The sequence below is a fragment of the Euphorbia lathyris genome, chromosome 2 (assembly GCF_963576675.1).
Source record: "Euphorbia lathyris chromosome 2, ddEupLath1.1, whole genome shotgun sequence".
Classification (NCBI taxonomy): domain Eukaryota; kingdom Viridiplantae; phylum Streptophyta; class Magnoliopsida; order Malpighiales; family Euphorbiaceae; genus Euphorbia; species Euphorbia lathyris.
Genome location: NC_088911.1, coordinates 133,824,873 through 133,835,245, shown reverse-complemented (window position 1 = coordinate 133,835,245; position 10,373 = coordinate 133,824,873).

The following is a 10,373-nucleotide window of genomic DNA, read 5'->3' as shown; positions in this document are numbered from 1 at the left end:
TCTAAGAGAAACCGTTTAATTCCTTCGAAAGCCTTTTCACAGTCCTCATTCCACTCGAATGCCTTTTGCTTCTTGATGACTTCATAAAAGGGCTGACACCTATGAGCTGAACATGAGATAAACCTGCCCAAGGCCACGATCCGCTCGTTAAGGCATTGCACTTCCCTGATGTTCCGTGGTGCTTGCATTTCCAGAACAGCCTTAACCTTGTCAGGATTCGGGCTGACTCCTTTCTCGCTAATCATGAATCCCAAGAACTTTCCATATGTCGCACCAAAGGTACATTTTTCCGGATTCAGCTTAATATTGTGGCGTCGGAGTACGGCCAGTACCTCCCTTACATCATCTGCATGTTTTTCCACAGTGGTGCTTTTGATGATCATATCATCCACATAGACAGAATAGTTATCACCTTTGCTTTCCGCGAATATTTTGTTCATCATCCGTTGATAGGTGGCTGATGCTCGTAAAGTATATAGCGGTTAATAGGACAAATGTATCCTATCGCAACAAGTAATAAAGTGCTAAGCACGAGATCGAACCACAAGGACTATTCGTTATAACTAGCAAATCTACCTAGAATGATCTAATTGTTTAGAGGGTTGGATAAATGTTTGGGTTTTTGTATAACTAACTAATTGAATTAAAGGAAATAAACATAACAAAATAAAGTGAACAATTGACAGGGTAGAAGGTGAATTGACGGATGGCACAATATAGGTTGAGGATTCCTTTGATTAAATCCTAAGTATGGGTTTAGGGAGTTCAGATTTGTGTTTTACCAATGATTGAAGGTAATTGTCCTAAGTGAAAGGCAAATTTGTACGGGATTTGTCTAACCTATTCACATGCATTCGGGTGACGGCTTGATTAGGCATATACCCTAGGTCATGCAAAGCATTAGGTTTATTGACAACTAAGGCTAAAGCCGTAGCCCAGCCACAAAGCCTCATTCCTAGTGGTATCTAGCGAAGTCAGATTTACACAAGTTCGGTATAGACGATTCCGTGGTCAGGTTCTCATCTATCTATAATCCTATTTAATGTCAGGGTCACAGGCATTAAGCACATTATATACATAAACATGCTAGTTGATCATTATCAATGTTCATTCTAGCATAAATCATGTTCCTAACAATTTCTAGGCATTAAGCATGCATAAACTGATCAATCAAAGGTCCTAGATCCCTAATCATACATATTCATACAACCAATTTCATCCCCATCCCAAATTGGATGGAGATCAGTTCATAGACAAACCAATCATAACAAAAAGGATAATAGGAACAATGGAGAAAGCTTCAATTAAATATAATCGCAAAAGATAAAAGGGAAAGAGATAGAAATCCAAAACCCGTTTTGCCGATTCCAATTACAGAAATAGAAGATGAGGAACTTCTCCCATCAATTGTTCTTCGACAAAAGAAAATAAAAACTGAAAATAAACCTAATCTAGAAAGCAGGAAAACTAATCTTAAAATATAAATCTACATTTTGGAGGAGAGAAAACCCTAGCGGCTCTCTAATTTATTAAATGGCTAATCCCCCCCTAGAAGATTAGGTTTAGCTCCCTATTTATAGAGTTAGGGAGGAAACCCTAATGCCTCAAGGGTAAAAGTGGGCTTTTACAAAGTGTTTAAATGGGCTTCTAGGCCCAAATCCGTGCATTCCAGCAAGGGGGAAGGCGCTGGTGCGCCTTTCCCCGCCTCGTCTCGTCGAGACAAGGAGTGTCTCGACGAGACGAGGGCCTGTCTCGACGAGACAGGTATTGTCTCGGCGAGATAGGTCCTAAATGGGGCGATTTTACTCCGGCTTTTATCTGTTTAGGTCCCTGGGCTTTCGAAAAGTTCTCTAATAGTCCCTGATGAATCCCAAAAGTGCTCTGATGGTCCCTGAATGATCCAAAAATGCTCCAATAGGCTTGGGTCTGGTTCGGAAATGCACGAAAGGTCCCTGAAAATCCATGAAAACACCAAAAACACCATAAATAAAGGAAATTACTAATTTTAACTAAAAAGTAATAAAACGATACTGAAATTAAATAGAAACAAAAGGAAAACAAACTAAAATAATCCTAAAAACCCTATATAAATGGGAGCTATCAACCTCCCCACACTTGAATCTTGCTTGTCCCCAAGCAAGACAGAATTCAAAACAGAGAAAAATCAACAAATAGCTCCCTTACAAAAAACAAGAATCTTCTACACTTTATTATTCACAACAGTTCAGACTACTCATTTTGCAATTAAAAACATAATGAACCTCAGGCGAGTCTCCAAAACTAATTAATTGGTTTTATCAATCAACACTTCATGAAAACGAAAGAAGAGAACTAAAATTGATAGCTCACAAGTGGTCACTCTAACGCTCAAGTGTTTGGGTGAATTTTTTTTTTGTAAACGCTCTACATTTAATTGCACAAAGTGGTCACGTTGGGATTGCATCATCCATCCGGTCAAAATTAATGCATTAAAATTAAACAAAATCATAGGTCTTTAAAGGGTTGGGGTAGGAAAAAGGGAATTTATAGGCAAAAAGCTTAAATGACTCAAATAGTTAAAAAAATTTACAAAAAGGACACATTTTTCGCATTAGGGAGCTATAAACCACATCCCCACACTTAAAATTTTTCTTGTCCTCAAGCAATTCAGAATCCAAAAGGGACACTATTTCCGCTATGTATATGAAGGTTGAAGCTCAAGGTTGTGTTTATGAGGCAATGAAGTATTCGGGAAGCAACTAAAAATATAAACACGTCTTTTATCCTTTCCTCTATTTTATTGTTTTTTTTTTTTGATTTGGTTTTTAACCATTTTTTTTTCTTTGAATAGAGGGGAAAAAGAGTGAAATTCAATTGGGTAAAGGTTGCTTCTTCTATTAAAATTACATCCTTTTAATGATTGCTAGCGAGAATTTGAAGGATAAGTGTGTCTAAGGATTTATGAAAACTAAATTGAGTCAATTAACTTGGGTGAGAAAGGATATTTAAGAAGGCTAAGGTTTGTAACATGGTTGATCAAAGAAAGGGGTAAAAGGCTCAAAGGGGCTTATCTAGTGGAATTGTTAAGGGATTTTGGCTAAACAAAGAATAGGCTAAATTCACAAAGGGCTATACCTAGGTTGCCTAATCATTTCAAGTTTAATAAAAACACAAAATTCAACCAGTATTGGATGCAATTCCTATGAGCACAAAGACAATAAATGTAATCCCACACCTAAGAGATCAATTGTTCCTAATCATGAGTCTAAAATATTGATCTTTCTGGCTCTAACTCACAATTTAAGGGTTATTGGTATCAATCCTAGCCTCAACTAACGTTCCGTTCCATGTCAATTTTAGGCAAATAATACTCTTTGGAGACTCAAACGTTGTTCAAGATTTTTCGCATGCATAAATTTCATTTAGAATGTGCAAATTTTTAAGCGCATTGTCAACTGTATTGCGGGATAGCTAAGTGTATCAAATTCAACTGCCTAGGATTCTGTTTATTCCTAGAATTAAAAAGCAAACAAAAACAAAAAGCATGAAATCCTAAAATTAAAATCAAAACATGCAACCTAATATAGAAAAATTAAAAAAAAACAAAAGATTAAAAACATGCAAATGGCAAGAACCAAAAATCATCCTATCATATTATCTCATCCTCACACTTACAATATGCATTTACTTCCAACAAAAAGCAAAACATAAAGTGCAAAAAAGAAATAGGATAGAAAAACTCCCTCAGGGGTGGCTGTCAATCCAACCCCGAATTTCCGATGCTAAATTTTCAAATCCAAGCTGCAGTCCTGAAAATCAATCTGGCGTCGATGAGTATTCCGATTAGAGGGTTCTGCCAATAGAAAAAGAAAGAAAACAAACTTAAGAATAAAGAAAGCAACAGAAAAGAAAAAGAAAAAAAAACGTTTAATTTTTTTTTGTGTCCGTCTCGGCGAGATGAACATTGTCTCGCCGAGACGAGACGGATATTTTTTTTTTCGGAAAAAATTTTTCGAGAATTTTTTTTTTATGTGTCTCGTCAAGACAGCCAGGTGTCTCGACGAGACGACACGAAAAACCCAAAATAATTTTTTTTTATAAAATTTTTATATACAAATCTAAACAATTGTTTCAACCTATTCAATTTACACAGATTATAAACGAAATAGTCCCTGGCAACACTTGATGGTGTTGTTGTCGGGTATTTCGAAATATAATCTAATTATAAATAAAATAGTTCCAAGCAAATTTAATCTAATTATAAACAAAATAGTCCCCGGCAACGGCGCCAAAAACTTGATGGTGTTGTTGTCGGGTATTTTGAAATATAATCTAATTATAAACACATTGGTCTAGGCAAATTTGATCTAATTATAATCAAAATAGTCCCCGGCAACGGCGCCAAAAACTTGATGCTCGTAAAGTATATAGCGGTTAATAGGACAAGTGTATCCTATCGCAACAAGTAATAAAGTGCTAAGCACGAGATCGAACCACAAGGACTATTCGTTATAACTAGCAAATCTACCTAGAATGATCTAATTGTTTAGAGGGTTGGATAAATGTTTGGGTTTTTGTATAACTAACTAATTGAATTAAAGGAAATAAACATAACAAAATAAAGTGAACAATTGACAGGGTAGAAGGTGAATTGACGGATGGCACAATATAGGTTGAGGATTCCTTTGATTAAATCCTAAGTATGGGTTTAGGGAGTTCAGATTTGTGTTTTACCAATGATTAAAGGTAATTGTCCTAAGTGAAAGGCAAATTTGTACGGGATTTGTCTAACCTATTCACATGCATTCGGGTGACGGCTTGATTAGGCATATACCCTAGGTCATGTAAAGCATTAGGTTTATTGACAACTAAGGCTAAAGCCGTAGCCCAGCCACAAAGCCTCATTCCTAGTGGTATCTAGCGAAGTCAGATTTACACAAGTTCGGTATAGACGATTCCGTGGTCAGGTTCTCATCTATCTGTAATCCTATTTAATGTCAGGGTCACAGGCATTAAGCACATTATATACATAAACAGGCTAGTTGATCATTATCAATGTTCATTCTAGCATAAATCATGTTCCTAACAATTTCTAGGCATTAAGCATGCATAAACTGATCAATCAAAGGTCCTAGATCCCTAATCATACATATTCATACAACCAATTTCATCCCCATCCCAAATTGGATGGAGATCAGTTCATAGACAAACCAATCATAACAAAAAGGATAATAGGAACAATTGAGAAAGCTTCAATTAAATATAATCGCAAAAGATAAAAGGGAAAGAGATAGAAATCCAAAACCCGTTTTGCCGATTCCAATTACAGAAATAGAAGATGAGGAACTTCTCCCATCAATTGTTCTTCGACAAAAGAAAATAAAAACTGAAAATAAACCTAATCTAGAAAGCAGGAAAACTAATCTAAAAATATAAATCTACATTTTGGAGGAGAGAAAACCCTAGCGGCTCTCTAATTTATTAAATGGCTAATCCCCCCCTAGAAGATTAGGTTTAGCTCCCTATTTATAGAGTTAGGGAGGAAACCCTAATGCCTCAAGGGTAAAAATGGGCTTTTACAAAGTGTTTAAATGGGCTTCTGGGCCCAAATCCGTGCATTCCAGCAAGGGGGAAGGCGCTGGTGCGCCTTTCCCCGCCTCGTCTCGTCGAGACAAGGAGTGTCTCGACGAGACGAGGGCCTGTCTCGACGAGACAGGTATTGTCTCGGCGAGATAGGTCCTAAATGGAAGGATTTTACTCCGGCTTTTATCTGTTTAGGTCCCTGGGCTTCCGAAAAGTGCTCTAATAGTCCCTGATGAATCCCAAAAGTGCTCTGATGGTCCCTGAATGATCCAGAAATGCTCCAATAGGCTTGGGTCTGGTTCGAAAATGCACGAAAGGTCCCTGAAAATCCATGAAAACACCAAAAACACCATAAATAAAGGAAATTACTAATTTTAACTAAAAAGTAATAAAATGATACTGAAATTAAATAGAAACAAAGGGAAAACAAACTAAAATAATCCTAAAAACCCTATATAAATGGGAGCTATCAGTGGCACCTGCGTTCTTAAGCCCAAAGGGCATGACCTTGAAGCAATAAGTGGCTTGGTGAGTCATGAACGAGCTCTTGATTCTATCTGAAGGCTCCATGGGGATTTGATGATAACTCGACTTTACGTCTGTAAAGGAGTACATAGCATGTCCGGCGGTTCCATCTGCGAGTATGTCAATACAGGGCAAAGGATAGTTGTCTTTGGGACAAGCCTTGTTGAGATCCGTAAAGTCAATACACATGCGGTAGGATCCGCCTGCCTTTTTCACAAGAACGACGTTCGCCAACCATTGTGTATAAAGTACCTCTTCAATGGCGTCCGCCCGTTGGAGCTTGGTGATCTCTTCCTCTATCACCTTCTGCCTTTCAAGGCCATGGTTTCTCCGTTTCTGAGCTACGAGAACTGCATCTTTGTCAATGTTAAGTTTGTGAGTGATCACGTCTGGACTGATCCCTAGGAGGATCTCATCTTTCCATGCAAAGACGTCTTCCACTTCATGGAGAACCTTGGTGATTGCTTCTTTAACTTCACCTTTGAGCCCTTTAGCCAATCGCACCTACTTCTCATCCGCCATGAGGTACATTTCTGTCTCGCCCAAGGCCATTGTGACGAGCTCCTCTTCGTCTTCGTCTTTAGATTGGGGGCGAATCATTAGTGATGCGGAATACGTCTCCTGAGCCACCTTTTGGCTCCCTCTGATCATTACACCTCCCTTGGCCGTGGGGATGTAAAGAGTTAAGTGGCGTATGGAGATAAGGGCTGCTGCTTCGGAGATAAAGGGCCGTCCGAGGATAATATTGTAGGCCAACTGACCATCCAAGATAGAAAATTCCAGATCGCCTTTCCAGACCTGATCCTCGTCTGCTAACTCATAATCCAATGTTACCTGGCCTTTTGTCTGGATGGTATGTCCTGTGACTCCCAGGATATCCACTACGGTTGGTTCCACTTGGATTGGATCAACCATAAGTTTAGGGAAAGCTCCTCTTGTGATGACATTACACAAGCTCCCAGTATCGATCATCACTCTTTTCATCTCCCAGCCTTCAACCATCATAGTAATGACCAAAGCATCTGCATGAGGAGAGATCTCTAGACCTACGTCTGCAAAGGGGCGATTAAACGATGCCTTGTCAAGAGCAGTGGTCTTTGCCTTTTTCAGTACTGGTTGGTACCCAGGTCCGTCTGCTATGATATTGATGGTCCCCTTTCCTTTCTTCTTTGGGTCATCTCTGGGTCTATCACCATCTCCCTTCTTGCCATCATTTTGGATGAACCGATCCAATTTGCCCCTCTCAATGAGATGCTCTATTTCCCGAGCTAACTCCCAGAAGCAAGGAATTGATTATGATGAAACTTTCTCTCCTGTGGATATGTCCAAATCAATCAGAATCATGCTTGCTATTGCCGCTCACTACGATTATGAGATTTGGCAAATGGATGTGAAAACAGCTTTCCTAAACGGAAACCTGCTTGAGGATGTATATATGATGCAACCTGAAGGTTTCATATCAAAGGATGCAAACAAAGTTTGCAAACTTCAGAGATCCATTTATGGACTCAAGCAAGCATCGAGAAGCTGGAATAAGCGTTTTGACGAAACCATAAAACAATTTGGTTTCGAACAAAATTGCGAAGAAGCTTGCATTTACAAGAAAGCAAGTGGGAGCTCTATAGCATTTCTCATACTATATATGGACGATATATTATTAATGGGAAATGACATTGCTCTACTACAGTCGGTAAAAGTATGGTTATCTGGTAACTTCTCAATGAAAGACCTTGGTGAAGCAGCTTATATACTTGGTATAAAGATCTACAGAGATAGATCAAGAAGACTGCTTGGTCTTTCACAGGCTATATACATTGAAAAGGTGCTAAATCGGTTTAGCATGCTTGAATCGAAACGAGGTAACTTACCCATGCTACATGGAGTAAAGTTAAACAATCATCAATGTCCTAAAACCGATGATGACAAAAGACGCATGGCTGTAGTCCCATACGCTAGCGCAATCGGTTCGATTATGTATGCTATGCTATGCACTAGACCTGACGTAGCATTCGCGTTAAGTATAACGAGTCGTTACCAAGGAAATCCGAGAGACGAGCATTGGATTGCCGTCAAGAACATTCTTAAGTACTTGAAAAGAACTAAAGATATGTTCCTAGTGTACGGAGAAGGTGATCTGAAAATAGAAGGATTTTCAGACGCAAGTCATCTCACAGATGAGAATGATTTTAAATCCCAATCAGGATACCTGTTTATCTTGAATGGGGGCGCGGTCAGTTGGAAGAGTTCCAAGCAGGGAAGCGTAGCTTTCTCTACGACCAAGTCAGAGTATATCGCTGCTGCGGAAGCAGCAAAGGAAGCAGTTTGGATTAGAAAGTTCATTACAGAACTTGGTGTGGTGCCTGACATTGTCAATCCCATTACACTGTACTGTGATAACAATGGAGCCATTGCACAAGCAAAGGAACCACGGTCTCATAATGCATCCAAGCATTACCTAAAGCGATACCACATCGTAAGAGAGATTGTGGCTAGAGGAGATGTGAGAATAGAAAGAGTACCTACATAGGACAACGTTGCAGATCCGTTAACAAAGCCCTTAACCCAGAGAGTACATGATCGTCATCTAACTTCTACTGGGATAAGTTTTAGAAACAATTGGCTTTAGTCCAAGTGGGAGTATGTTGGGGTTTAGTGTCCTATAGACAATTGTTCTAGGATACGGACTTAATGTAAATGAAGTGTTCTTTATATCATTTGTTTTAATGAGATATATGTTTTATAACTATATAAAGGCAATCCCTTTTACGAACTAAATAAAGTCTAATAAAAGGAAATCCGTAAGTTTGTTTAAAGTGATCATAAAGTGTTCATACAAGCATGAAGTGAGACTAAACTTTATGATAAACTAATAAACTTAAAACCACCCCAAGTCAAGTGATATGCCCAGGATTGATATATCACTGTTGAGACTTGCATGTAACAATGTCTTCTATCCGACAGAAAGCTGATCTCACAAGCTTCATATATACAGATATCTGGACAGTTACGTGGATCCAATGAAAGGGAGTTCATTAGGATTGGGGATCCGATTTGAGATAACAGGATGGGTAGATTCATCCTTGTCACCTGTTCATCTCATTGGTATTAATAGGTATAACTAATCCTCAGACTCAAAGGAATGTTAATTGGTCATTCTGAATTACTGAATGTGAGACTTTGATCCTGTTGTAACACGATCCTTAATAGAGATGACTCTGTGGTGTGAACAGCAAAGGTTGGGTGTCACATGAGGTAATTTCAGGATAGTTATACATTGGATTGAGCATTTATCACTCCCGATAAATGGGAGATACATCCAAGGATCGCTTGTGGAAGACTCGACTCTAAATCCTTGCAAGGTGATAGCTTAAGACTTGAAATACAGATTTCACTTAACCTATCTATTTGAGTTGACTCGGTCTGTACAAGTAAAACGAACGTCTCGCTATATGTGACTTGACATCATCCATAGTCATAAGATTCAGTTCAAGGATGTAGTTGATAAAGGATCGAATTATACTGTAACTAATACGGAAAGGTTAACGACAGAATCAACCTGTCTTCTTATGGCTCTGGGGGAATGATTACGGACTTGCTAATCACATAATCTGTACATCATTCCGTTATGCAAAGATTAAATATAATTCTTTGAAAATTAATTTAATAGTTGCATACGGCCAGAAGCAATAGGAACCTAATGGGTCACACATAAGACTTGGAACCTAAAAGAGAGATAGATGTTAATTAATTGATGGAAGCCCAATGAGGCCCATGGACCATAAGGGGGGGTCGAAATTCATGTATAATACATGAATGATTAATTTGATTTTAATGAATCCTAATTAGATTAGGATTATGAATTAAATTAATTAAAAGATAAATAAGTTAGGAGTTCTAATTTGATTATAATACTCCTATTATTATCCAATAAGGTTATTATTATTATCCTTAATATATTAGATATATAATGAGATAATAATTAGGAATTCTATTCCGAATTGAATTCCTATTCAGTAACCTAATTCTATCTAACTAGGGATTAGATACAAGAGATTATAAATACCCCCCTATATAGGAATTTCGGCCAACACAAGCCAAAATCCCTAGAGTGATTTTCGAAATCTACTATAGTGCAAGAGATAGAATTTTCGACCCCAGTTCGAGGACGAGATTTTCTACGGCTTCCTTCCGATCAATTGATTTCATCTATTTCTTTTATCCTTGATCTTGTGTTGATTAATTAGAGGCAATCTACTTTGGTTGCTATTCAACGGTTGATTCTAACT